This window comes from Lygodium microphyllum, chromosome 5 (assembly GCF_053477565.2).
Source record: "Lygodium microphyllum isolate KBCC chromosome 5, Lygodium_microphyllum_v1.1.10, whole genome shotgun sequence".
In the NCBI taxonomy this organism is placed as follows: Eukaryota; Viridiplantae; Streptophyta; class Polypodiopsida; order Schizaeales; family Lygodiaceae; genus Lygodium; species Lygodium microphyllum.
The window spans coordinates 86186659-86192839 of NC_141139.1; the positions used below are offsets into that span (position 1 = coordinate 86186659).

The following is a 6181-nucleotide window of genomic DNA, read 5'->3' on the forward strand; positions in this document are numbered from 1 at the left end:
TTTCAGCCAACAGAGTTTACTGCTAAAATATTTCAGCATCCAGAGTTTAGGGTTGTTCCTATGCAGTCCATAGAGCAGAGGGTTGAGGATATTCAGTCACACTGGAGTGCAGAATTATTGATTTACAACAAGGTTTGAGTATTGCAGAGGATCATAATGAAGCCACGGTTGACACGAAATACAAGACTGTGGATAAGAAGGTGAAGCCGGTACCGCTTCCACTTAACAGTGATCAGCAAATAGAGAGGGCTGCCAAACAACCAATTTTGAGGAATCCAGAGCATATAGGCCATAAATTTTCAGCAGAGACTCTTGCTGAATTAAAAATTGGAAATGGTGATTTCTTGCTACCCACAAAGAAGCAATGCTTTCAGGAGATGCTTGAGCGACATGGAAGGGGATTTGCTTTTCCCGGAAGAGATTGGATGTGTGAATCCAGGTATTGTTGCTCCTATGGTCATCTTTACTATTCCTCATATTCCATGGAACCTTCGACCTATGCCAGTGCCTAAGGCACACCTGCCAAAGCTAATTGACTTGTTGAATGAGAAAATCAAGATGGGAATCCTAGAGCCTTCATCTACACCATACTCAAATAAGTGGTTTACGGTTCCAAAGAAGAATGGTACTCTCCGATTTATATAGGACATGCAACCAGTAAACAGAGTTACTATTAGGAATGTTGGTATAGGTCCAGTTGTGAATGAGTTTGCAGAAGCATTTGCTGGACATGCCATCTATTCTTTAGGTTATTTGTATTCGGGATATGATCAGTTTCAGCTGGCTTTGGAAAGTAGGGACATAACCACTATGAGAACCCTTATGGGGCTTGTCAGGATGTGTACCTTGCCTCAAGGTGCCACTAATTCTGTTGCGCATATGATGAATGCCATGCATAAGGTCCTTCGTGATTACATACCTCAGCTTACCATGCCTTTCTTGGATGATGTGCCCATTAAGGGGTGTGTAGAAGAAGAGAAGAATGAGAGTTTAAATGAGCAGGGATGCAGATACTTTGTGGCTGATCATATTTCAGCTTGTGAAAAGATTTTGGCCAGGTTAGAAGAAGTGAACTTGACACTATTAGGGCAAAAATCTATTTTTGGAGTAAATGAGGTTGTTATTGTTGGACATATGTGTGGGTATTATGGCAGGAAACCCTCACCTGAGAAGGTGGATGCTATAGGCAAGATTACGGAGTATTGTTCTACCACTTTAGAGGTACGGAGATTCATTGGAGCTTGTGTGTTTTATATGATTTGGATACCCCATTTTGCACACATAGCAGATTGTTTATATCAGCTCCTTCAAAAGGGGCATAAATTTTATTGGGATGAGAGCCACACTAGAGCCATGCGGAAATTGAAGAAGTTATTGCAGATTGCTCCTACTCTCAGGAAAGCAGATTATAATTGTGGAAGGCCTATTGTATTGACAGTTGACACTAGTCCAATTGGCATAGGTTGGGCTGTGGGTCAAGATGATGCAGATGGAAACAGGTATGCTATTCAGTTTGGGGCGAAAGTCCTAAACGAGAGACAAAGGAGGTATCTACAAATCAAGAGGGAATTACTGGGAATTGTTACGGCTCTCAAATGTGACAAGGAGTACTTTATTGGAGCCTCAGTTGTGGTAGAGACATATTGCTTGCCATTGATAGGTATGATTACGAGTTGCTCTACTCCGGATATAGCTATGTTGAGATGGATTACATACATTAAGTCATTAAATCGAGAATTTAAACATATAGCAGGAAAGGATAATGCAGTGGCAGATATGCTATCTAGAGCCATATATGATGATGAGGAGACACTACTTGCAGAAGAGGATGATGCAGAAATTTCAGCCGGCTATGGTTGATCATGTTTGCCATGTCTATGATATTGTGGCTTTCATAGAAGAACTCTATGTTGGAGATTGGTTGCAGATTGGCAAGTACCTTAGTACACTAAGCAAAAGAGATGAATGGACAGATGAAGAGTTCAAGAAGATCAGAAGAAAAGCCTATGGTTATTTTCTCAAGGACGGATTTCTTTGGAAGCATCTAAAGAAAAGAGGTGGATTACCCTTGTGGGTTGTTTGCGATAAAGAGACACAATTACAAGTGATAAGGGAGTTTCATGAGAGTCCTTGGGCTGGTAATAGAGGAGTGTGGGCAACTTATGAGAAAATCAAGGAGAAATATTGGTGGAAAGGCATATATAGAGATGTTTCTCACTTTGTAGAGACTTGCAGAGACTGCCAGATGTATTCGGTAGTGCGTCATCGAGATGAACTTCATCCGACCTATCTGCTATGCATTCATTATAAGTGGGTAGTTAACTTGATTACTTTGCCTATGGGTCTATGGCAGATGAGATATATTGTTTTGGCTAGAGAGGATCTTACCAATCATGTTGAGGGCAGACCTTTGAGAACGAAGACCACTAGTGCAGTATGTAAGTTCTTATTGGAAGAAATTTTCTGCAGGTATGGCTGTGTGGGTAAGATCACTGCAGATCGCGGTGAATTGGATGTAGATGAAGCTAGGGAGTTTTTCTCTCAACTAGGAATCAAGTTGGCTCTAACCACAGCATACAATCCAGAGGGAAATAGGAAGAGTGAAAGAGGACATCCGCCGATAGTGAAAGCATTAGCCAAAGCATGCAGAGGACGGATTGGAGAATGGCCGAGACTTCTACCATTTGCTTTGTGGGCTGATCGTACGACTCATAGTGTTATCACCGGATATATGCCCACAGAGTTGATGTATGGTCAGAAACCGGTTATGCCGACTGAGACTTGTGCTTTGACTTGGTCAGTTTTACCTTGGTAGGAGGATTTGACGAGAGAGGAGCTCTTAGCGCTTCAGATCCGACAATTGGAGAGAAGACGAGAGGATATTCAGCTAGCTATTGACAGGTTGAAGGTTGTTAGACTAAGAAATAAGGACAGATTTGACACTAGGCATTGCTTGCGGCCTAGAGCAATAGAAGAGGGAGACTGGGTATTAGTCTTTGATAGCAGCCTTGAAAATCAGCATATTGCACTTCGGAAGATGGTGAAAAGATGGTTTGGGCCGTACATAGTCAGACATGTCTTTGATAATGAAACATATGAGCTGACAAAATTGGATGGGAAAGTGCTTAGAGTGCGTATTGTAGGAAAAGGAAGCAAGATTTTCAAGAAAAGAGATGATGAGGATTATGCATTGGAAGAATTTGCAAGAGAAGAGCAACGAGAAGAAACTCCAGTAGAAGAGACAGATGATATGACAGATAATCTTGTTGAAGTACCGGAAATACACAATGAAGAGATTGATCTGTTCGTGGATCTTGATGATAATGATCATGGGTAGTTGGCCCATCTGGAGGATGCACAGGATTAGAGGGGGTGGATGTCGTATTGCTGCGCATCCAAGGTGTGGAATCCACCAAAAAGTTGTGTGTGTGGGAATTGTTACTTTGTACATACTTAGTTGTTGTGTTTACATTTTTTTTTCTGCGTGCAAGTATAGTGGAGAGAAGTTTGGAAGCATAGTGATGGATATGTTTAGGAAGTTTGGATCAGTTTCAGAAGCACTAGAAGATCGATTACCATCTACCTTGGATCTTGCAATGGAGGTTTCTGCAGTTGAAAAGTAAAGGGCTACAATAGAGGTCATTAAGGAAGAGCAAGCAGTCCTCCTCATAGAAGCGCCACTGAATCCCAAGGCTAATAAAGAGAAGATGACACAAATAATGTTTGATACATTCAATGTGCCTGCTATAACTGCTGGATACTCTAAATATGGGCTCAGTGAGGATGTGCTCAACTGTTTCAGGGAGATGCAAGAAGAAGGCCTATCCTTGGATGTTGGCAAATTTTTGTGCAGTTTGAAATCTTGTGTCAGTATAGTCTCCATTCCAACAATGGGCCATAGTTCCACTTTTCTTTCTAGTGCTTTTCTGAACCAAGAGCAGCCTAGTTTGACATTTGCACTTGTAGTGCTGAACCATCAACTGCCTTTATTGACACGGTTTTTATGGGATAAAGCATGTTTTTAAATATGCGTAGATGGGGGAGCAAATCGGATTTATGATGGTGCCCTTGATTTTCTGCCATCTGAGGATGCATTTGAAGTTCGTAAACGGTACAAACCTGAAGTGATAAAAGGAGACTTGGATTCTATTCGACCTGAGGTGAAGGAGTTCTATGCTGGGCTAGGCACGAAAGTCCTGAACAACTCAGGGAATCAGGATACCATAGATCTTTGGAAATGCTTGTGGTAATTGAATGACACATTACCAGAAATAACATCAGTTGAAGGTCCTCATTGTGGTTTAATTCCATTAACTGGTCCGTCTAACATCTCTAGAACCGGTTTGAAGTGGAATATAGATAAGTGTTCTTCACATTTCGGTGGCATTATCAGTACATCAAAGATTCCTGAGAGCAACAGAGTGACTGTACAAGCAGATACTGATTTGATCTGGACAATAGAGCTACAGCAACTCTATGATCAACTTCGAAACACTATTGCTTTTTCTGGTAAAAAAGGGGACCTTTGCCAGCAGGACCTATAGAGCGGCCTGCCAAAAGAGTTGAGCCGATTTTCTGATATAAAAAAAAGGGCCGATTTTTGAGGGCCTATTGTGGAAGGATCTAATTCCTGGGGAAAGAAAAAAATAAAGCCACCGATGGCTATTTTCAAAAGGAGGCTTTTTGGGGGGAAAAAAGGCACGGAAAAAGTAGGCAACTGCTACATGGAACAGAGTGGAATGCTCTCTGGGGAAAGGCTATGGAGGCGCAGAAATCCATTGAAATCTATTCGAAGCACTTATACAGTTACTTCATCCATCAAACTTATTCATTACTGAAATGCTGCTACAAGAACAATTTGAGCCCCTGCGTAGTGTACTCTCTATGAAGGGCTATGGAGGTTGCAGGTTACGCACTTTTACAGATTAAAATTGAAGGCTGAGATCTTGTTCTGATGCCACAATTGAGGCTTTCACACCCCTGGTTGAAATTTGATGGAGTTGTTTTCTCCATCCGTCGTTCAAGAATGCTTTTTGGACTACCTTTCTTGAGTTGCCGCTCTGGTATTCTTCGACGCACAGATTACAGAGTAATTCCTTCAAGTAGGATTGATGATGGTAGTATTGCGAGATGCAAGGACGAGTCGATGAGATTTTCTAACAGGTCCTCTGTGGTTGCGACTTTGCTTTCGAAAACTCTTCGACATCTTTGGTGAACCCGACGTGAAAGCGTCACATAAATTTCAGGATGGGAGATACTTCAGCATCAGTTTCAGCCTCTTCTACGATTCCTGCTTTGTCCTCTACTTCAGCTTCATCATTGATGCTGCTTCAAGTACTTCAACGGATGATTTAAAGCAGATTTTACAGAATATATCTATGTATATGCAGCTTCAAAATCAGCAGACACTGTTGTATATGCAGCAGCAGCAGCAATTGTATCAACAACAGTTGTCTCAGCAAAGGCAACTATATTCGGAGCAGGAGAATGCAATCAACACGACTAAGGCGATTGAAGCAATTGAGACACCCGCCCTGAGGGCAAAAGTGACTGATCTTTTTATTCAAAATTCGCATTGGCAAGATTTTAAGAAGGACTTTGGGATGGCTACATGGCAGTCATTCCGAGAGTGGGTCTACATGCCAAACAAAGTTCTAGCTGCTTCAGAGTTGATACGAGAATTTGAAGAGAGGTATAGTCAACTTGATGCCATTGAACAAAGAGCATTGGATGTTGAGAAAGTTGAGCTTTTCTTGCAAGCTGTAGATCCTGCTCTTCAGGAAGAATTAGGAGAGCTTCTTGAGGATCGCACGAAGCATATGGGTCTTAAAACGGATTGGCAAGATGCCCAGGATGCAGTCTCGACTTTGACCAAGAGGAGGCTATGGAAGACCCGCCTACAGAATGGATCTATGACACCGATGCCGTCTTCTGCTCCTATGCCTGCTTCTATCCCTGTTATTTCTTCTCTTCCTAAGCCAGTTTCTTGGCCTATGCCAGTGCCTACTATTTCTACTCCTCCTGTTCCTCCTGTTCCAAGACCGATGCCGACTCCTTCTGCTCCAAAACCATCCGCTCCATCCGTGCCTTCCTCTCTTGATGACATAATCAAAGGCATAACGGATTTGACACTAGAGTCAGTTAAGGAAAAATTGGTGGGAAATTTGAAAGATCAGTTTGC

General features: G+C 42.1%; 1 pseudogene; it reads left to right on the top strand.

Moving 5' to 3' along the window:
- Positions 1-390: 390 nt before the first annotated feature.
- On the top strand, positions 391-4544 carry LOC148036084 (thiamine pyrophosphokinase 3 pseudogene; annotated as a pseudogene).
- Positions 4545-6181: the final 1637 nt, after the last annotated feature.